The sequence below is a fragment of the Anser brachyrhynchus genome (assembly GCF_964034855.1).
Source record: "Anser brachyrhynchus genome assembly, chromosome: 2".
In the NCBI taxonomy this organism is placed as follows: domain Eukaryota; kingdom Metazoa; phylum Chordata; class Aves; order Anseriformes; family Anatidae; genus Anser; species Anser brachyrhynchus.
This window is the reverse complement of record NC_137695.1, coordinates 15,370,603-15,393,425: the sequence shown is the minus strand read 5'-3', so window position 1 is coordinate 15,393,425 and position 22,823 is coordinate 15,370,603. Positions and strand designations below refer to the sequence as shown.

Sequence of the window (22,823 nt, the reverse complement as noted above, 5' to 3'; positions counted from 1 at the left end):
TTAACAAAGAGGAAAATTACAAGAAAAGTGCTAATGATCTCTGCTACTGAATAAACATGAAAGATATTTCTTTCCTATCAATAAACTGTAGGACTGCCACATCTTTATTCGCATCAAATTCATTACAATGTCTGAAGGCCTTACCTATACAAAATTTGATTATTTTTCCCAATCAATAAGAGCTTGTCATCCCGTAGCTCTGTTTTTAACAAGTCTTTTAAGCTGATCAGCCTGAAAGCATCGGAAGGCTCCTGGGCCAGTGAGAAGCCATCCCCCTGGCAGCACCGTGCGCAGGACTGCATTCAGTGTCAGACTGGCTGCTGGCTCCTGTTCTGCAGCCGCTGGTGTGCTGGGGAGGGCTCAGCCCCAGAGTTACCCTTATGGAAAAGTACAGGTGAATCCTCAACTCTTCAAAAACATAATTTTTTCCCCGATGCCTATCACAGGTAATCCTTTCTCCATAGCTCAGGTTTATGTGAAACTATGGTGAAATATGCACAGGAGTGGTTTATTTCATGGGGCAGAGGGAAAAAGGATTTTTATTAATCTCATTGCCATTTTTCCATCTGTGCAGCTCTCACCTGACCCCTACAAACCCCACCGTATTTCAAACATGTTAATGTGGGAATCACAGGAACTCTGACAAACAGGTTATGTTATATCAAGACTAACCAGAAACATTTTACTCTCTTATTATGGTCTTTTTAACCCCCACATTTTAGTGTTTATTTCAAAAGAGATGATGAGGAATGGTCAGCTATTACATTCTTTCAAAAGAGAAATCTACAGGGATGCAATGGAAAACAATTCCATAGATCCTTGTTCTGAGATACAGGGCACAATAAAACAGAGAATTAATATCCCAGGTTTTCTATCATATGAAAAGAGACAATTCTGGAGTCCATTTGGGACTGTTTGCCACATCTTTCCAGACTGATGGGTATAGTAGACTGGAGGACATAGATGTTTGAAACATTACCTTCCACTCTTTTCAGTGACTTTAAATTGAGCTTATCATTGTTTGGTTAGCCGAACAGAAAAATTAGCATGGTTCTAGCAAATTTGGGTAAGTGCTTTTTATTTATTTTTTTGAGCCTCAAGAAATGTTTTATTTATAGGTTAGGTCAATTCTATGTTCAGATTGCCATTTTGAAAAGTACAGCTAAAAGAAAGCTTTATTTAGAACAGGTGGAAATGAGACATTATGGCACTTTCAAAATTTCCCCTTCATTGTAGGTGTTTGGCTAATTTTATTTCCTTAATTCAACTTAATTTTGTGGAACAGCTTATCTCTCTTTGCAGTTGTATGTTATGTAAATTCATTCTTTATTGTCAAATTCTGCCCAGCTTTTCTACATAAGCATTTGTTTTTTCCCATGCACTGCTATACACAGCACTTTTAAAAATGCAATCATCACAATCCAATCCAAGATGTGCAAAATATTTCACAATGGTTTGTTGATTTTTAAAAATAGTATTGTTAATCTAACAAACAAATAGTCCAATACATTCTATACACACGGTGTTTTTTATAAGCTATATTGCATTTAAAATTAAGTGCTAGTATTTGAGGTGTAAGAACATGTTTGAAGGAGAAATGCCCTTGAACTTCAGTGTGAAATTACTAGCAAAGCACTGTACATAGACACCTTGAAGTACTCAAGCTGATCGGTAAGTAATCAGTCTTTCAATCATGTTTATTTCACACTCTAAGGGATCACAATGCAAATGTGACACTGGAGTGTCACATGGCATTCCATGGCAAAGAAAAATCTCAAAGAAAACCCTAAAAAGTACTGAACAAAAGCCTGTGCATCATAAGGAACAGATATATTCTACCAGCTCCAAAATGGGCTATTGGAAAGGTTATTACAGATATGGGGACTTCTGTACCTTTTGTAATTGTTATTAATGAAAAGAATTACACCAACAGAAATAGCAAGAAAGTGCATAGTGTCCATGCCATGAAGCTAAAATGTACGTCTCTTGCAGATAACCAAACGCATGAATTTAACACCCTTTACAGTGGTGAGGCAGAAATAGGACGGACAAGAAGGGTCCTGGGATTTATGATTAACTTGTCTCCAGACCTAAGAACAACTTATTCTAATGACATTAAAAAAAAAAAAAGTCAAGCTGATGTAAGAAAAGTTATTCAGAGTTATTAAAAAGGCTTGATAATAGAAGATAAATCTTTTAACAATAGTTCTATTTTATCACAAAAGCAAAGGACTTGACCCAAATTTAGAAAATTGCAAAAGAAGTGAATAATAAAAAGGAATATTTCACAGAAAAGAAAGAGCTAAATTAAAGGGCAAAACCACTTCTGTATCTACTCAAATTTCTTTTCACTCAAAAAGTCTGAGACACATGAAGTGATGTCAAGTGAGCAGTTGCATAATAATAATAAATAACAAAAAAAGCTTAAAACATTTTATTTAGTAGAGAAAAAGGGAAAAGGAAGTCAACTAGGGTCTAAGATACCTTTAAGAAAAAAGATTATTTAAGTCTTAGACTTTAGTTAAGGTTAGTTGTCTTTCATGTCCATTTTCTTCTCAATCATGTCCTCATTCTCTTGGTTAAACTGTTCACCTGTGAACACTTTTCCCACTCTTTCCCACTCTTTCTTTTTTCACTCTTTCCTACCAGTGAAGGTTTGCACATCTCTATCCTGGACTGCCATGTTGTCTCCTATTTCTTTCCATTTTCTTTTCCATTTCTTTCCATTTCTTTCCATATTTCTTCATCCAGTTAATTTTATCATTAATGCCTTTTTTTTTTTTTTTTTTTTTTAATGTACTGTCTGTCTCCTACTGCAACTTTTGAGGTCTTCTCCACTCAGGAAACACTTGGTACAGCACCTTGATAACTCATTCAAACCCCAGTCAACACTTACTATTTTCAAAGGGAGGGAAATACAGTTAACATAATTATAATAAGAAGCAGGCACATTTAAAAAAAAAAAAAAAGTTAAAACCTAACTTTATTTATTTATTTTTTTTTTAGGTTTTGAGATGTTATGTTTTGTTTGAGATGTTCTGATTTGTTTGAGCTTTTCATTCAAAGGAACTGAAAATCTGAAGGTAAATGCACTTCAAAGAATGCAGGACTACAAGTGGGAAGGAAGGAGGTTAACTTGACATCCATCCAAAGTTTATTGAAGATTTGACCTATGGTAATGTTAAAAAGTTCAGCAAAACCGGAATTACAGCTGTCTACCGTAACCACAGCTTGCCTAAACAGTACTAAACAGTTATGAACCTTCCCCTAAGATTACTTAGGATGTCTATGAACTTAGAGAAGACAGCACCTCCTAGCATGAGATATAAGCTGTGTTTTTCTTCAACATGTTGTCATAATTAAGTGTTCTTAAAAGAAACAAAAAACAAGGAAAGGTGTTAAGGGGCAAAGTAGATGGGGTTGCAAAGGAGCTGGGTGTCATTGCACCACTTCTCTGTTCAGCACCCCATTGCCTTCCGTCTGCAGATGGCACATTTTACAATCAGCTACCTTGTGTGCTTTAAAACATACAACCACCAGCATGGGCTAAAAATGCAACTGTAAGCAAGGCTTAGATAGGAAAGGGCTGTCACATATTTCCAGAAACAAGCAGCTGTAGCAATGACCATCAGAGTTTCAGATCATTAAGCAATGTCTCAGTGTGATGTCATGCACTGATGTACAGAGTTGTAATGCTTTCAAAACAGACAGATTTTCAGTGTGATAAAGTAGATACAAACATGCTACTGAACAGGGATGACTAAAGCTTTGGAAAAAAAAAATATTGGCCTGAAAAAGCATAGAAAATGGTCTTAACAACATCACCAGGCAGTTACAACATGACTGGAATAACCAAAAGGTTACTAAACAAACAGCGTTCTTTACACCTTGAAATCTTCTAACACAGATTTAAGCTGTCAGGGACTCTCTGGTCTGACGGGCTGCTTAGATCTCTGGACAGCAGTTATAAAACACAGATGGGTTCTTATTGACTTCAAGCTAGCAAACAAATATCACCTATTTGTATAAAATAAATTTCTTTCTCTTTGGACAGATAACTTGCGTCACATTAAAAATCAAGAGCTGAATGCGAATCTACCCGTATCTACAGCTACAAAGCAGCAGAAAAAGAGCTTATTTCCAACCCAAGGAGGACTAACACTGTCCTTACTCTGGTGGCTGTCCATTAGCTGGCACCGTGCACACTTACCAAAGTGCGGAACCAGTTGACTGCCTACAAAATGGGCCCCTTCCTTCTGGCTTGAGCAGGATGAAAACAGCACAACAGAAAGCAGAGTGGTGATAATCTAATACAAAGGCTCCTGCTACATTTAATGAAACTCGAGCACCCTCTCGCCACGGTGCTTACTCCAAGCAGATGGATTTCTCTGTTTCAGATGGCCCTTGAGGGCGGATAAACAGAAACTGTCAAGTTGTTGCAAAAAGCCGTGAATGTAAAATAAAATGAAAGTATGCCCTTTACCAGGCTTAAAGTTAGCACCTTACTGTACTGCACAGTCTGCTGGTCTGTTCACCTTAAACAGACTTGTTAATCATTGCTGACACAGACGACTGTGCCCACACACTGCAGTGTTAATGACGGCTGAGCAGTGATGGACGTAGCACTGTCTCCTTCCTGCCAGCACATTGGCAGAGCAGGTTGGCCTTTTCCTACAGTTTTGTTCTATGGCTTATTTTCTGACAGCTAAATACCAGTCCTCAAGCTTAAACTGTTGTTGGTTGTCTCCTTCCAGTGTGCTACATACAATGCTTCTCTGAGACACCAGGGAATCAATTTTGCGCGAACACACTGGTATTAACACGTATGGGCACAACACACAAACAGGACTGACCACAGCCAGCGTCATATAGAAGAGCTGTTGCATGACTACAGACTCACTACAATCAGTTTGAGAAAAAATCAGTTGAGCAAGAGATGAAATTTGTTAAGACTACAACTGTAACATGGTGCAATTGTAACATGAAAGGAGGCACAGAAAGGTTTACCCTAAACTACTTTTGTTTTTCTTAAGTGTCAAAGAACTTATTGGGAATAAGGAATTAAAAGGTGGAAGAGAAGTGTAAAAAAAAAGAAAAAGAAAAAAGAAAAGAAAATGTATCAATTACAAAACTGCAAATAAAAATAGCTTCTCTGAACAAGCTTCATTAAGTTTTATCAGCTAGTATCTTGGGGTTTTACACTCAAACCACAGGTCATAAATTCACAGTAAATCCCCCATATGTTCACCAAACACCTGAATTCAATTTCTCTTCTAGTTGTAAGAAACTGAATGTGCTGCTCAAATTAATTATGCATGCAAAGTTAGCTTCTAACAAGGGCAGCTTCTTGCATGCTGAAGGGTATACATCCTATCTGATTTTTTTTTCCAGATCTTTTTCAATCTTGGCTTATTTCTACTGTTCAGGAGGTTATAAAAATCCTTCTCTCCTGCCACTGCATATTTGCTGAAATATGAATGAATACAGAGCATTATATATCTTTTAAAGTCTGCAAGTCTTAAATGCAGCTAAATTCAGGGATTGGCTTAATGTGACAGGCGAGATCTAACACATTACCTGCACACATACCTACACAATTTAGCATATTAATTCCATCAAAACAAAGATTTAAAGCCTAGGATATATGTCAACATATATGAATGTGAAATCAGCTCTTTAGGAAGTTTTATGTCATTTCCAGTTTACTTTCACAGCGGTAGTCATCAGCTCCAATACCAAACACACTACAAAGAAACTCTGCAAGCACCGATATGCACTCGCTTCCTTCAGTGGCTGAAATGTCTTTTCAGATTTTGACATTGAGATTGGTTGATAACTTCACACTAATTTCAAGAGAGTATATCATTAAAAGTCAAAAACATATGTCTCTATTCTCAGGGCTAAAAAGGTAGTCTTAAATGCTGTTAATTCAGCACTCAATTCAGATGTGATAGCCATAAACAACGCAGAGGGATGGAGCTGATGGGGAGGTCACTTCACTACAACAGTTTCTTCAAACTCTCCAGACAAGATTTCACTTCAAGTCCCTATGTGGCCATTCTGTAGCAGGGCCATCATTTTACAAACAGTGAAATTTGAAGAATGCACCCAAGACCCTTTTTATTGCCACCATCACTCTTCCTTATTAGCCTGTCAGAGCCTGCACACCGGAGACAGAAATCCAGTCTTACTTTTCAGGGGAATTCTTCTACTAAAAAGAAAAGCAGAGATTTTAGGAGTTTGCTATAAACATCTGAAAACAGATACTCAGCTACTGGGTTATCACGCAGTCTAAACCTTCCTTCAGAGCTGTTAGATTTTGCAGATACAAGCTAAGGCAATTTTCAACTACATAAAACTTGTTACAGCTGTTGTTATAAGGTATTGCATTTTTGAAGTTAACAAAAGAAAAAAAAAAAGGAAAAAAGAAAAAAAGAAAAAAGAGAACACCACATATAACCTAAACAAAAATGTGACATCTAACTGAGAATTTCATATCAAAATATTAGGGAAATAGCAAAACCACACCTACAAAGATTTAATAAATTATGGGAAAAGAAAATAATGTTTAAACTTTGATCAAGCTAAGGAAAAATTAGCATTTTTGATTCTATCTGAAATAAAAAGTTCCATCAGAGGCAGGCAAAGAAGCAAGTTCTGATCTTATAAATTTCTTCTCATCCTAACTGGAACAGACAATGGAACAATGCTGGTTCCAGTGCTGTAATGTCTGATAAACATCCACAATTAGTCATCACAGAATATTTTGTGTCAATACGAGGAGGCTTGCCTGGCCCAGTAATACAAATACATTTAACAAAGACCACAGAGTATAAATCCTCTCCTGGCCTAGCTGAGCATTCCTGTGCCAACAGAAGGGATCATCGGAGCGATCCCAAGCAAGCTTCAGGTGACGTCAGCCATCGTCTCCAAGCTAATCCAGCTGCTTTGCTGGAAGCTATTTAGGGAGTGCTCCCTCTGATCGCCTCTCCAGATGAAATGTAGGGCAGAAATCTTCATCAGTGGAGCTGCAATAGGCAGTCAGGGAGCGGTAACTTCTTAAAGCACACCAGCTATTTGCAAAAAGAGACATCTGCCCGTAGCCAACACCGCCTGGATAGTGTGAATGTTGTTACACAGGGACAACCCAGCCTACTCCAGCGCACCTTACATGACTTCAGCTATGGAAACGTGGTGACAGTTTACAGTATAAAATCTGCTTGACAGCCAAATTCTATCCAACATTATCAAGCGGAAAAAAAGCCTGTGTCTTTTCATGGGTGGATCCTGATTGCACCTTTTGATGTGAAGGATGCACTGAAACTGAGTGACTAATATACTATCTTTGTAAATGGTGAAATTTAGTTTCATTCCAATGCCAAAAAAATCCTTAAAAGGTATTTAGGTCTTGCTTAACACACTGACATAAGCTATACTTGAAATATATATATATATATATATTTTACGTTGTTTTACTTCTCTTTAACTACAGATAAAAGCTTAGGAAATAGATTTCAGGGTGTTGTAACTAGCAAAATGCAACAGAATGTTTTTGACTCATAAGCATTTGCCCTCACTAAAAATGACATTTTTATTTTTAAGTACAAATAGAACTACAGTATCAAGCAGTACATCACTAGAGAAACCGTGATGTATAGACAAAGACATCTCTTTAAAATGCCTGAACATTTAAAAAGATCATACATTACACAAAGTTCACATCCACAGTCCCTAGCAGCAGCTAATATAGTTATGGCATAATTATTTCTGTTCTTTGACAGAGAGGCTATTGCATTATAAATCTCCAAATAATATTGTGATTGATTTTACATTACATCTTACTCTAATGATAGACTAATTTCCAAGTGCAAAATGAGAAGTTGTCCATTAAAAACAAACAAACAAAAATGACTGGCCTAAGAATGCCAGGGCTAGGTCAAAGCTTCGTGAGGTTTCAGAACTCTGAAACTTGGGAAAACCCCCTCTGCTAGGAGCATCAGTAGCTGATGAGAAAATTTACATAAAACACAGAGAAATGTGGAATCACTGCTTTATTTTTGGTGATAAATAATCTGCAACCTCTAAATAAAACTTTAAATCTGAGCTTATTGTTAAGCATTTCATCAGTTAGTGTCTGTGCGTGCAGTTTCCCCTATGACTCAAGTATGAAAAAATGAAAATCAAAGCTAAGATTGATTAATTCAACTGGTGCTTAAATTCACATGGAAGGTGCCTTCTTATGAAGTTGATCACTAAGATTTACACTGACTAACAAAAAAAATAATTAAGAGTTTTAATTAAGTAATATTTATATCTGGAGATAAAAAATCTTTATGATATCTTGTAAAACAACTGATTTTTGGATAAATTCTTTACAGCATTTTACTGTAAAGATGATTTTAAAGATTTTAATAAATTTCAATCATGCATTACCACCACACATTCTTGATTAACTTAAAACTAGAAATTGCCATAAAGTGACGGTCTGAGAGTTATTAAAAAAAAAATCAATTCTAAGCAAGGGCAGACAAGAAAAGCACTTGCCTTTTATCCAAAAATTCAGTAGGTTACTCAGGAAATCGTCTAGGATTCAGCTTATACTACATAATATATTTGCAAAATATTTCACTTATTTTTCCTCTTGGAAGTGCTGAAAGCATCTGTTCCTCTGGAATTATTTTTTCAGATGTACTGTGCAGGATGCTCAGTAATTGCTGATGGTTTGCTATGTTTTGAAACACTGGATAAGAAATACTGAAGTCTTATCTTTATTATTCTTGGGCGGCTTAGTCTCATCCCAAGCACTGATTTCAGATACCCAAATGTGTGTATTTCTTTCTGTGTAGAATAAATACAGTATTTACTTGTAATACCATTTTATTGGTTGACCAAGACAATTAACCCGATAAAGGCTGTAGGAAAGCTAAGCTATTTACCAGGAAAAGGTAAAGGCAGGATTTTTGTCAACCAATTTTATTCAACTAAAAGGTAGGTGTGACGTTAAAACTAGATATCTAGGCCCTTTGTGAGGGAAATATACAGGAATAAATTACTCCAGGGTGGAAATTCACAGCACCTGTCTTAGGATGCAATTACTCACCCTTGAGAGCTCATTAGTTCTCTTCATTGACGAAGAAGTGTAGAGTGACGAGCTCAGACTTCAATAGGTAGATTTAGACAACTATATGAGAGCAGATGAATCGTACCCTAGATGGCTAATTTGGACTCAAGGTAGATGAAAAATGAATTCTCCTGGGAAAGTCTAGTGCCAGCAACTCCTGGTGGAAGGTGATAGTCAACTGGCATGGCAGTATAATCTAACCACTTAGTCGTTAGGCAGGAGAAAAAATTAGAATAAAATTTTCTGCCCGTCTGTGATCCATGGTCACTCAGCCTCTCTGTATTTGAGTTCACATATCTATAAATGGGCAAAGCAATTCTGAGAGCCTGCATAAAGTGGGACCAAGGGACATGGTTTAGTGACAGGACTAGGAAGGTCAGGCTGACTGTGGGACCTGATGATTTGAAGGTCTTTTTCAGCCTAGTTGATTTAATGTTTTTGTTCTAATTTATTTTACTACAATTTTACTGATTTTTACAGAGTATACAATGCTACTGTTTGTAATTCAAATTTATATTTCATTATATATTTAATATACTTTAGCTTTTGGTTAACCCTGAAGTGGTCAGGCAGTTGGACTAGAAGGTCCCTTTCAACTGAACTACTCCTTATTCTATTCTATTCTATTCTATTCTGTTCTGTTCTGTTCTGTTCTGTTCTGTTCTGTTCTACTCTACTCTACTCTACTCTACTCTACTCTACTCTACTCTATATTCTATTCATTTATAGGGAAAAAAAAAACAAAAACAAAACAAAACAAAACAAAAAACAAAGAGTTTTAGTTTCTGAAACATACAGACATATCAGTCTTGCCTGAGATAAGCCAAGGATTGCAACATAACAGCTTCTGTGGTTAGGATCTCCTTGCTACAGATCATTTGTATTTCAACTTTCATATTACATCAACAAATGCTACGAGGTTTTTTCCAGTAACATAATTGCCATTTATTTTTTTTTTAGTAAACAGAAAGAAATGAAATATGTATAATAAGTAATTCCACTTAGTAATTCAGATTTATTTTGCACGATATTGACGTTATGTTACAAAGTTACAATGGTATCATTTCATGTTGTTATTCTTACAGTCTTCAGTTGATAGTTTCATTTTGACACCATAATGGTGTCTCTGGGGATTTTGATGACAATATGTTTTGACATCATGTTAAAATATATCCAAACTGATAACACTTTATTTTGTCATCTTTACATAGTTTCAGTTGGATTTCTAAGATACTGCTTTATTCTGACACCATTAATTAGGAAGATTTTAGACCTAGTGGCAAGAGCTAAAAAAAAAAAAAAAAAAAAAAAAAAGTTTTGAAAATGCTAAACACAGCTGTATAGCATGCATTGCTGCTGTTGAAACTTGTACAGGCCAGATATCCCAAAATATAACAGATTAGTCACATAATACAGATCAACAGTCAGATCATAAAAACATGAAAATGTTTTTTCTTCTAGAGCTTGATAATAAATTTAATAAATGGTACTGTAATTCTATTTCAGACACTTCAGGCAGGAGGCCCAGCAGCTAACATGCTGCCACAAACCAGAACCTTCTGTTGCTGTTGGAGTGTCTGACGTGCGCACACTTCATGATTCCCTCTATAGAAACCAGAAATTATTTCCTGCATGCTATTAAAATGTGAGATTCCTAGTTCATAAGCTTCACTGAAATGGAAATTGCTACATACGTAATTCTAACTGAAGAACAGCAACGCCAGTTCCAATACAGTGCTCTGAAACGCAACGTCAGAATTGAGCCTTAACTAGCACAAACCTGTCCAGTCCCATCGAATCCAATGAAGATTTGAGAGTTTACAGGCATCTCCAGATCTGACCAAGAGTTTTGAAAGGGTTTTAAGGGAAGAAATTATGAATAATTGTGAGTTTGGGGCTTCTTGTTACCAATACGAAATTCAGGGATTGATTTTGAAACAATTTGCTACAAAAATGATCTGGTAAGTTATCCTTGGGCTAAGGATGCATATCACACCAGTTTGAACAAGTCCACATACAGCAGTATCCCTCAGTTTCTTCGTTCTGCTATTTACTATTTCTCGAATCTTCTCTACAATGAATTAAAGAGGAACTCCAGGGAAATCAACACATTACATGTACTAAGTATATTTATTCAGTACCGCAGCCCAAGTTCTACTTACCAAAATGATTGCTGATAAAATCTCTGATTTTAAACATTAATGCATTAGATTTCTCTACCATTCAAATCTGATCAAAGGGATTAAAGAATTTCTCCTTTTCCCCCCACTCTCCTAAAGCATAATACTTAATAGAAATTGCTTGTATTATCGTATTTCAGACATCAGGCTAGAACTGAGACAATCCCTTGATCCCAGATCATGAATAAAGCATTTAATGGACTGTACTTGTCAAAGGACACAATAAGCATTTGATCTACACAGTAAACAAATGTCTGTGAAAAACAACCCCCCAGAATAAAAGTTTGCCATTGCTGCTCATTATTTAAGATATTTTCCCTTCATCTTTTATTTCAGGATTAAGGCTCTAAAGGCATTGCCAGGATGACAGAACCACATTGAGATGAAAATGGAATTTCTCAAACAGTTGATAGCAGCAATGTATATTCCAGGGAAACAACTAATAAGTCCATATAAAGTTCATACATAATGACTTTCCTGTAAAAGGAATTAATTGTTACAACACCAAAAACTGTATAATTATTAAATGAATGACAGAAGGCTACGTTGTACTCTGACATTATAATACGCTCCACATCTTCTTTAAGAGATTCCTTGGGGTACTTCCAGGGAAGAAGAACTCCTGCCAGCAGAACAAAATGAAGCTACAGAAATGGGAGCATGTGTAACTGTGAACCCAGTTGACCCGAAGAATTTGCTACATACCTGCAAAATGCTCTTTCACGATCCCAAAAGACAAAATGAAATATTACAGGCAAGTAACAGCAGCTATTAACATAAGCAATACTGCAGAGCCAGTTCCATTTCATGCAAATTATAGACTTGTTTCTACTGGCATTGACCATTCTTCACCAGCAAAAAACAAATAGGCTGAACTGTCTGAGATGTCTATATAGAAGAATATGGGTCTTTTAACAAATGTTTGTATTTATTAAAAAAAAAAAAAGTATAAAATATTTTTTCTACCTCTTGAGTTTAAAAGCTCAGTGGTTATTCTTCAATTACCTTAAAAAATAGGAATTAAATTGTTTGTTTGTTTAAATCTTTTTTTTTTTTTTAATATAATAAGCTGTATTAATGCAATGAGGTGTTACATGAAAGACTAGTGAAATACCAACACAAAACTTCACTGGTATTTATAATTAATCTCTGAAATAAAGTCATGGTGTAGTACTGTCTCTGTAATCCAAGGGTTGTATTGTAACAGCTCACATTGTATTTTTTTGTCACATGTGACTGCCATGATGTTGTGAAGAGGCCAGTAGTATAAGACACCTGACTTACAAATGGTATAAGAAAGCTTGTGTAAGCACTAGCTTTCACTGGAAATGCCTTCTCCCGTACAGGTAACAGAACTCCATGAGTATCTATGGGAATTTTCAAAATGAACTACGCAAGATACAAGTTCCAGAGAGCAATTTGTATTGCTATGATGCTAACTCAGATAAAGTTCAGTTCCCATGAATTTTCCCATTTGAACTGCACAGTGATTTGCTTTTCAGGGAAACCAAACCCAGGAATTTAAGGTTACGTAAGACAAGAATGACATATATCCTTAGGAAGCAGGACCAACAAAGATCTGATCTTTTTTTGCCCTTCAAATATGTATCAGGTGGATATAAAAGAGGATTGTGCTAGAGGCCTTCAGGCCCTCCCTATCTTCGCAGTAGGCAATACTGACTTCAGACACCCCTACAGAGGATGGAAAGTCAAGGAAGTCACAGCAGTTCAGGACAGCCTTCTTTTCCATCATTTTTGTTGCCACTTTGAAACAATGTAGAAGCATGAGCAGATCCACAAAAACAAAATATGAGTTTCTGAGCACAAGATAAAAGACTATCTTCTTACAGGGGAAAAGTCTTTATCCTTCAGCATGAAGATATGAAGGTATGACAGTGACGGAAAAATAAGGATCAAAGGATCTTTTTTTTTTTTCCTTCTAATCAAGCAATATAATTTTCAAGCCAATGGTACAAATAAAATAATAATAGCCCCAAGACTTACATAAAGCCTCCTCCTTTCATTCTCCTGTCATGTGAACCCAAGACAATCAAGGACAGAGACACAAATCTGGTTATCTGATTACATATAAGCAACTATATTTCCCCAGGTTGTGCACAGGTAATTGCTTCCTTTGCAAGGATTGTAAAAGCCTGTTTTGAGAGAACAATACAACTCATTAGCTCATGGTAAAATAAACCAAATGGCATGTCTTATTTTGTAGCTATGGCTCTATTACTAGTGCACAATTCAGGTCGCATTTTTCCTGACTCTATCGCTCCTAGTAAATTACTTGCACTTGATGTAGAGGAGCCATAAAATGCGCAGAAAACAAAACTTTGGCCATTTTAATTTAAATCCTCATAATGGCAGGTCAAATTTATGTGAACTCTTTGGTGAATTGGTTCTTTTATTAGTACCCAGTTTAATTCAAATCAGAGTCTTCTACGGAAGATTAATTAAATATTAATCAAAAGTCCAGGGCAGTCTATGCTTCTGTTCCATTAACCTAAATGTGACTCTATACAGAACCACAATGACTTTATTTTTTCCTGCACCCTATTTTAAAGAAGGTTTTTAGATTTTTTTTTTCCATTATGGTGCACCTCCTTGTAAACGCAGACATGCTATTTGCAGTGTGTATTTTAAAGGTCATGATTTCTTTTCCCTTTCCAATTAAAGCTGCTCTTAATCACAATTAAGCTTTCAAGAAACAATTAACAGTAGTCAAAACTTTTCTCCATCAATATGTTGAAGAGATGTACAGCGTGCACCCTCTATTACCACTGGTGTCACTGAACTAATTATGTGATGTTAAGGTTCACCTTCTTGGGTGTAAATTTTGGGTTGAGTTGACACTAAAAAGAAACATCAATTTATTAGGAGATAAAACTTGTTCTGCAGTAATGGAACAGCTGTGTATATAAATTTATTGCAGCTTAATGTTCTCACACATAAAGCAATTAGAGCTTTCTGACAGACAGACTTGCTAAGTATAGTGTGTAGCATATAGTAATATGCAGTTACAGGCACAACATATTTAAGATTGATCATATATATTCTGTACAGTAATATCCACTTCTCCAGCCTCTCCATCCTAGATGTGCTCTTAATTAACATAAATGTATTCTTATAGTCATGTGAAATTCTCTGTGGAGAAACCTTTTCGTGACATGCCATTTTACCCCTGGACACCTCTGTGCTATATTTGGCTTCTGCATCTGCAGGAATAGATATGGTCTGGTTCCTTTAGGCAGGCTTAATTAATTAATTAATTTATTTTCACACAAAGGATAATGAAGGAAACAATGTTGTCATCAGATTGGTTTAAAAAATGCAAAAGTAAAACCATATACAGTGTTCAGAATAAGCACCTTTACTTTTAGAACAATAGGGTGTGAACCCATGAAATAAACTGCAGCCATCCAGCACCATTTCCTCTCATCATGTGCTCTCTACTACATTTAGTTGCCATCAAATAGCCTTCAGGATATTTTTCCTGCCTTCCTATCTTCCCCAGAAGATAATTGTGTTTAACTTAAGCCAAGGACTGTGGTTTTGAGAATATTGATCAGGAAGACTAGAAATGGAAACTGAGCATTATGGAGCAGTTGTGTTCCAGACTAATGGTATATGACACCTTTCCTAATCTTGGAAGCTTGGGATATGTTAGGTATTGAAACATTTCATTCTACAATTACCTTAAAAGAGGTTATAACAAGGTGAGGATCAGGCTCTTCTCCCAAGCATCAAGTGATAAGACGAAGAGATATGGCCTCAAGTTGCATCTGGGGAGGTTTAGGTTGGATATTAGGAAAATTTCTTTACTGAAAAAGTTTTGCAGCATTGGAATAGGCTGCCCAGGGAAGTGACTGAGTCCGTGGAGGTCTTCAAGAAACATGTAGATTTAGAACTTAGTAGCATGGTTTAGTGGTGGACTTTAGTACAAGGTTAAAGGTTGGACTAGATGATCTTTGAGGTCTCTTCCAACCTGAAAGACTGTATGATTCTGTGGATAAGTGGATAATTGAGATAACAATTTTCCAGTTGATGGCTAAATATTTAGTACCGATTAGACTAAATGGAATTTTCCAAAAGAAAGTTCTGAAAAAAAAAATCATAATATGTGGAGGTACAAATGTATTATTTGCTTTTACTTCAAAAATTCCTAAGAGACTTCCTGTTTATTTAATAGTTCAAAGCTGTTCCTTGCCTGATTTCAACACATTTACTCATGAACAAACACATGTACTTTATACTAGACATCACACTCATCCTTCATTTTAGTACATTCATACTATGCTTGCATTTATGTGCAAACCTATTGGCTGACTGATGTGATGCACCTTTCAAGAGTCATTTCTTAAATCTTTAGTTAGAAGACTAAATCAAATGACTGGGAGGTTAGTGTTGTAAAATAACAGCATGACTTTTTTAGGCTAGGATTCTCAAAAATGTTTCAGATAACTACTGTGTTTCATCCTAGGTTGGAGCTGATCTACGTGTTGGCTGTTGTGGAGAAGTGCTGCCTTCCACAGCTCAACGTTCCCGTCTCAACCTTGAGCTACAAAGCACCCATGAAATCTCATGGCTATCCAAATCAAGGAGCTGAATGAAAAATATTACTTATTTTCTTTTCTCTTCTTCTTTTACAGGATTTGTTTTCAGAAAGATCTGTTCCCTCTGACCGTGAGCAATAGCATCAGAAGGCACATGTGACATGGGACACAGGAAAAAGCAGAGATTTTTTTTTTCTTTTTTCCTCCACAGGAACTGCTCTCTGTGGTATTACACTCCTTCTGTACATCAACAGAAGGGGATGTTACACTTCTCTGGCAGCCTCAAGGAAGACAGGGTTAAAGCAGACGAGGAACCTACCAGAGTAACTCTGCACTTACAGGAAAGAGGAAACTCTGGAAGCACACTTGGTGGTATGAAGTCAACAAATCAGTGCTGAGGTGTTCAGAGTTCATTTAAAATTGAAATCATTAACAACAATTAAAACTGAAATTTATGAAGTAGGAAGATTGGCAGGCATCTACTTTACATATGTACTTTATATAAATTACAGTGCAGTTATTTTTCTTTGCCAAAACAGCAGCATGAAACCCACTCTGAAAAGACAGAAACTGCACAGCAAAATAGGCAACAACTTGAGCTTTGATGTTGCCATTATCATTCTGTCATCAGAAATGCATGATAACTCGATGCCAGGATAACAAGATTTTTCATTTCACTGTCATTTCTGCTTTTGTCTCTGAGATGTGACAAAGGTCAGTGAATCTGAACACAGAGCAGAAGTCAAGAATTTTCAATTCTGACAACTCTGGAAAAGCTATTCTTAACCTCTCCCTGTGGCAGCTTTAGGAATCGCTATCTGAAAAATCCAACAATATTACAGGGGTGCTCTAAAGACTAATGGTTCTGCAAGAACCCTGAAGATGAAAAACTGACAACAGCTTAAGTATTCTCAGTTAGAGCATGTTTGTAGCATACAAATTGAAAATAACTGGCAAAAAATTGTTATATTCCTTATTATTGTTATAAACAAATTTTGAGCTACTATTGACATTTAAATCCCTTATAAAAAGACTCTTTCTATAAATTAAACCATTTCTGCAGTTCCAGACAATTTACTCAGGGAATAATTCATTCTTAACAAACTTTTTAAAAGGTACACCCTACCTAATATTTCTTTCATGATATAAATAAAAAGCTAAATTATGAAGCAATGGCTTCTTTGTTGTTCCTTGCTTTTTTAAAAAAAACATCACCTATCCACCATACTAAATAGATTCCTTTCCACTGTGCTGACAGCTGTTTCCCAGGTAACCAACATAGCTAGAAGTTGACTTCAAGCAGTGCAAGGGAACCAGTACTCACACCCCTAAATTTACATGTTTGGAGGAGAGCTTTGTCACTGCTGCTCTGTCCCCAGTGCCCCTGACAGTCAACAGGAGTTGGGAGTATCCAGCAAGTAATGGAATAAAGCTCATCAGCAGTCAAAAAATACCCACTAAGGGTGATTTTATATACAGAATCGTAAATGCCAATGGCAGTTGGAAATTAAAATTATTCTCAGTGGTAAACCAGCAGGGTTAGACTTCATATGAGCTGTCACCTTTTGCCGGTTTGGTTTGCTTCTTCCCTTTTCCACAAGAGAACCAGGAGAAAAGCAGCACTTATTTTACTGCTTCTTTCCATAATCAGGAATCATTGTCCCTCCCAGTTTCTGAATGCATCTGTTTAATATACCTTACTTGCTAAATCAGATGTGATCTGCTGTCAGTCAGCAGTACCCTGGATTGCATGGTCATTGTGGCACACACAATTCTAAATCTAGTCATTTTTTGCCCAGCTGTCTCTTGCTTCTTCGTACTAATTGAAAACTGAATTATTCTGTGAGGCACTGGCTACACTTGAAGGTATCTTTTTCAGTTCAACATTACTCTGGGTTTGGACAATTACTTTTTAGATCCATGCCATCTGATACTGTACAGAATACAGATATTCCCTACAGTAAGAGCCAAGACAGAAGTTTAAATATTGAGCAGGGCACTAAAGGAGTAGGATTTACCCTATAAACACACAGTGTTTGTTTGTTTTAAGATAATAAAAAATCTGTATCTTTGGAAAATTTGGTGCTAGATGTAAGTGGGAAGTATTGCTGATCAGCCAGTTCCTAATAATGCCTGTTATGAAAAAGCTATTAGGCTTAGGCAGGTTAATTTTTATGAACAGATGAATAAACTATTTTTATCATTATATTTTTCTTTCCTCCAGAAACTCAAGCATTACTACTCCACTTTTATTATGTTGGAGTGTGGGTTTACAGACCCAGAAAATGGGATGATATCAGCTATTAAGTGGTAAATGCACAATTCCACAGATGTGTGAGCATATGCGCGCACACACACTCTGCGACACAGGAAGACAGTTGAGTCTTGGACAATTTTTTCAGCCTACGTTTCAAAATAAAATCAGCCTTTGATGTGTAGAACACCAAGTTATTTGCTCAAACTGCTCATCTGTTTAGATATTCAGACATCCTAGAACTTCCTATTCCTAAATGCATTTCAGACAGTGTTGTTTTTTTTTTCTTAGACCACTGTTTTTTTCTTAGACCACTGTTAACACAGTGGTCTCTTAGAGTTAGCTGTAATTTAATTTTCTTGTTCTTCTAGTATGCTCGATCTGACTGTGCTGTGTCTTTTCACTGTCCAAGTATATCTGGTTTTAAAATTGATTGATCGTCTTTTGCCTTTAATAGTCCATGAAAGACAGACCGACCCCTTTCAAAGTTAAAATAAATATAATCACAACTACTCAAGCTCCATCCAGAAAGATTCAATGATACCTCATATCTAAACAAGCATGGATGGCAGTTCAAGTGTTCTGTGCAGATATGCTCCAAAACAGGTTGGATTTTCTTACTGAAACTAGGCATTTTATGATGTCTGCCACAAAAATTCGACCAGAAGTAAGCATTTACTGCCTCATGAATGTCCAGTAATGAGTTCTCACAGAAGACAATAGACAGAAGACAATAGACAGTTCTCACAGAAGACAATATCAACCACAGTTAATACTGACATGAAAAAAAAAAAAAAAAAACTTAACAAATTAAAATATTGAATTTTGGATTGAATTGTCTGACGTGAAGTAATATGTTGTGCTTACATCTTCCCAATGAAGTATTTTTAACATGGCAAAATTAAAATGTATACTTCAGGTAGTTCCAGTGCTTTATTAAACTTTGCTCATCAACAAATTCTACCATAAAAATATTACCCTGTCAAATAACAATTAAAATCTAAAAACAATTGTGAGAAATGAAATATATATATATATTATTTCTCACTTGTACAACTGTGTGGAAGCCATATGAAAATCTAAGGGGAACGTATACATTTTCAGTACTGCTGCTCAAAAAAGAAACCCTCTTCAGAAATAATAGGCAATTTATGCTTTCTGAAATTAGCTACAACAAAGTGAGTAATTGCTGGGCGAGCCATACAACATTTTACAGACTGTGTTCTTCCTCTGAACGAGATCCTGAGATTGCTTTAAAAGGTGTAATCTTCTGCAATCATTTCTGGTGCTCAAAGCAATTGCTTTTCAATGGGAAAAGCAAGTAGGAGAACAACAGTATCCAAGAGCAGAGTTCACTGGTTTGTAAACCTTGACCCTTCGTATCACTCAGTTATTGACCAAGTTGGTAAGAGGAGTGTTGCGATTAAATTACTACAACCTTCATTTTAAACGGCATGAAATACCATGAGGCCTGGTAAGCAGAATTTTAAAAAGAAACTTGTTTAAGGTCTGATCCATTCATGAGGACTTTTTACTTCCCTGTTCTAATGAGGCAAGTTTAGTACAAGTACAACGCATGTAAGGGAGATGAGAAACAAGAAAGAAATGTTACGAGTCCCCCCTCTCTCTCCAGCACCAAGCTAAGGGCAGCTCTGATGGAGAGGGGGAGTTGAGAGAAAACCGATTAAGGGTGCTCATGGGAAGCCTCAGAGAGGCAGGTGGTGGTGCTGCTGCTGTTACAACAGTGTTGAAAGTCAGGAAAAGGAGCCGCAGAGTAAGAACATATGGTAATAGAGCAAATTCGCTGGATGGTATGCGTATTTTTCCCCTGCTTACTCCCTCTCAAATAAAGACTTCGGTTTTATGTGTCAGAGACTTTAAACAATAATAGGCCACTGCAGGAGGGAAATGTTAATGACAGTAGTATGAAATAGCTCTTTCTGAGTAAAAGGAGAGGATTACTAGGGTTTTTTGGCTATTTACTGCAGGCCAATGCACACATCTGCTCTTCATGAGTTAGATCCATGTTTTTGCCTTCCATGGCATCCGACCACCTGCCTTCTGCAGGAAGAAAGTCAGTGAAGCTGGATAATTCTTAACAGTGCTGTAGGATGCTGGGGAGAGGGAATGGGAAGAAAGCAAGCATGGCAGTGAAAATAGGCTCAGAACTCCTTGGTTGTGTTTTAGCTGGTATAAATGCAGGAAAGAGATTACCCAAGAAATTTCTGACTTATTTAAGCTCTTATTTTCTTCTACATATCAGCTAGGAAGGAAATTAAAAGAAGAGGATTGTAGATAACTCATGTGGGAAAAAGTGATTTTTGGAAAAGTAAATTTGATTTAAAGAAGAGCTTCAAGGGGGGAAAGAAGAGGGAGGAACAAACATGATGTTTATGGAGATGCCAAGAGATTTAAAGAATGATGAAGTATTTACACACAAATTTGAAGGGGAAATGGATAATATGATAATAAAGATGTGATTAGTACTGGAGAAAATACTGGGAAAAGATGAAATAGACAAATGGGGTTTAGAAAATCTGTAAGGAAACAAAGACTTTCTAAGAGGCAATGAAAACTAGAAAATAACAGTGAGGATCACCTCACTTAAATTTTAGACACTTAAATGTCGGAATGAAAGCTTGTCAGTTTTTAATCTAAGCAAAGAAATCAGTGTGTAGACACAATGACTAGTAGCTGTAACACTTGCCTTAGACACCTATGGATCCCAGAGGAAATGCCCTCTAGAGAGGCTTCTTTCTTTCTATTGAGTATAAGGGGACTTTAATCAAACCTATATACAGAAAGGACTCCCATGCTGACTCTGAGACTAGGAAGGTGAAGACGAATTGATGTTTTAACTGAGGGAAGACCAGACTCAGGCAAGTGAAGACAGAAGTAGAGAGTAGATAAAACCACACCAGAATGAGAAGAAAGCTTGAACAAATCCCACAAGTGTGTAGGAAATGGAAAAGTCTACAGAGGCAATGAAAACCTGGGGAGTGGAGTGCTAACAGAAAGTTTGTTTCATTCAACTTTTGAGTACACAGTGAAATAACAAAGTTTGACCTCTGAGATCATAACCTTTATACATGGTGTCCTTTTGTTTCTAGTCTGAAAACTTATTAGGTGCATGTAGCTTTGTCCTTCCAGAAGCTGAATGTCTCACTATGGCACAGGAGTGGAAGGTCAGCAAAACCCACCAATTCCTCTTCCCTATAGCCTGAGGCTTAACATAACTGCATTTCAGAAGAGCCCTCCTTTTCTACTCTCTTGCCAGGAACACCTCAAAAGCTGCAAAATACTTAAAAAAGAAAACACACCTTTCCCCTTCATATAAAGGTCTCGATCAGTGTGACCTGAGGAAAATGTACCATGACTTAAAAAAGGGTGTCCACCTTATCCCTGAGTTTGAGTGTGAAGTACACAAGCAGCCCTTTTCCGTACAATGTGAAGCATCAGCACTTCCCAAAATGTGACATCTGAAACCTCAGACAAAGACCCTGTTCTCCAACTACTTGGCTTCCTAAGTTAAAAGATATTTCTGGCCCTTTCAGGTGAATAATAGATGACATGAAGTGTGGAATTAATTAAATACAATATAAATTCAGAACAACAGTCAAGAACCTGTGATCTTGTCTGCTTTCAACTTCCTCTTAGGGATACAAACAAATAGAACACCCAAAGGATAATATCACTTGCTTTATTTTCTGGACAACAGCATGGAAACTGGACAGCCACAGGAAAAGTAAACTATATGTAGTTAAAGAAATGCTATGACCTTTGCAAGACTTTGAGGATTGTTGAGTAGTCTGTGTGTTAATGTGATAGAGGAGAGAGATTGGTGTTTGTTTACAGCTTGTCCAAAGGCAATAAAAGAAACTACAGAGCAAGAAGGAAACAAAGAACAATGCTGCTCAACCAAGCGCTCCTTTCTTGACTTGGATTCACTGTTTTCAAACAGAGGAAATGCAATGCATCCACACTCTGAGCCCTTGAGTCATATATTTATAATTTATTAAGAGGTCAAAAATGGCATTTGTTGGGTCTCAGTGTCCAAAACTCCTTGAATTACTCTAAGAACTGAGACTCTGTGTTTAAATTCAATAACTAAAGCTTATTGAACACATCCATTATGGCAGGAAGTTTACCTGCAGCAAAACTGCAAATTCCTTCCTCAGTGTGTGCTTGGTTTTACGCAAGACCCAGGATTGTCTGCGAAAAGCTTCAGCATGAAGTATTCGAGGTCAGTCATATGGGGAGACATGCTTATTAAATGCACTGAAAGTTTTATCCAGTTTCTCTCTTTCTCTCTTCTTACTCCCCACCCACCTTTTACAGTATAGTATTCCTAAATAGGCTTTGGCCAACATATGAAGTACTTTGCAAATCTTTTGTATATGACTTGTCTTTTTCAATTAAAATAAAAGCTTAATGAAAGTCACACAAGAACAGCCTGTAACATTTTCAAAGATATGTTGAAACATTAACTGATTCATCCTCACTGGCTCATTAAGAAGAGGAAATTGTGGCAGAATTCTGTGTTAAAACCACTCAGAGTGAAGATGACAGATCCAGGATCAGTACTTATAAATTACTGTTTCTCACTCTCAGTCTCAGTCCCAGTCCTGCAATAAACTTCTGTGGGAAAGTTCCCTGAGCAGGCTCCGAGCCATCATGTCCTCAAAAAAGGCTAATGCTACTTGAGAAAT

At 36.7% G+C, this 22,823-nt stretch overlaps 1 protein-coding gene across 11 annotated transcripts in view; it reads right to left on the bottom strand.

Moving 5' to 3' along the window:
- The window catches only part of PARD3 (par-3 family cell polarity regulator), a 445,998-nt gene that overhangs the window by 15,457 nt on the left and 407,718 nt on the right, over positions 1-22,823 (bottom strand). The window lies entirely within an intron of this gene.